We start from the raw sequence: 317 nt of genomic DNA on the forward strand, positions 1-317 counted from the left end.
CATATGGAACATAACAGAAATCGCCTACCTCGCCTTTACATAGAATTTAAATGGCTGTCACTCCAGCTTGATCTAGACACATAATTTTCATTCATCAATTACTTCTAAGATGGAGGTGGGGTTCTATTTGGAGTCATGATGTTTTTATTGGGTCCCCCCCCCAAAGAAAACCCCCTCTGGGGGCCACAAAGGTAGCCTGGGTGTGTGTGTAGTCCATGGGTCACACATTCCCCACTCATACTCTCAGCTTTCTGGTTTTAGTCTGTGCAGCAGAACAAGCCAACACAAGGAGAAAACCAAGCATTGGGATATTTTAC

The sequence above is a fragment of the Sceloporus undulatus genome, chromosome 8 (genome assembly GCF_019175285.1).
Source record: "Sceloporus undulatus isolate JIND9_A2432 ecotype Alabama chromosome 8, SceUnd_v1.1, whole genome shotgun sequence".
NCBI classification, from domain to species: Eukaryota; Metazoa; Chordata; class Lepidosauria; order Squamata; family Phrynosomatidae; genus Sceloporus; species Sceloporus undulatus.